The sequence below is a fragment of the Rhincodon typus genome, chromosome 36 (genome assembly GCF_021869965.1).
Source record: "Rhincodon typus isolate 14 chromosome 36, sRhiTyp1.1, whole genome shotgun sequence".
In the NCBI taxonomy this organism is placed as follows: domain Eukaryota; kingdom Metazoa; phylum Chordata; class Chondrichthyes; order Orectolobiformes; family Rhincodontidae; genus Rhincodon; species Rhincodon typus.
In genome coordinates this window covers 7,136,208-7,136,685 of record NC_063367.1, presented here as the reverse complement: position 1 = coordinate 7,136,685, position 478 = coordinate 7,136,208, and positions in this window count along the sequence as shown.

The following is a 478-nucleotide window of genomic DNA, read 5'->3' as shown; positions in this document are numbered from 1 at the left end:
GTGAAGGAAGCAGGAACGCAGTGAGTGTTAATCGTGCTCAGTGTGAACGAAGCAGGAACACAGTGAGTGTGACTCGTGCTCAGTGTGAACAAAGCAGGAACACAGTGAATGTGACACATGCTCAGTTTGAATGAAGCAGGAACACAGTGAGTGTTAATCGCACTCAGTGTGAATGACGCAGGAACACAGTGAGTGTTAATTGTGCTTTGTATGAATGAACCAGGAACACAGTCAGTGTTAATCGTGCTCAGTGTGAATGAAGCAGGAACACAGTGAGTGTCAAGCGTGCTCAGTGTGAATGAAGCAGGAACACAGTGAGTTTTAATCGTGCTCAGTGTGAATGAAGCAGGAACAGAATGAATGTTAATCGTGCTTTGTATGAGTGAAGCAGAAACACAGTGAGAGTTAATCGCGCTCACCGTGAACGAAGCAGGAACACAGTGAGTGTTAATCATGATCATTGTGAATGAAGCAGGAA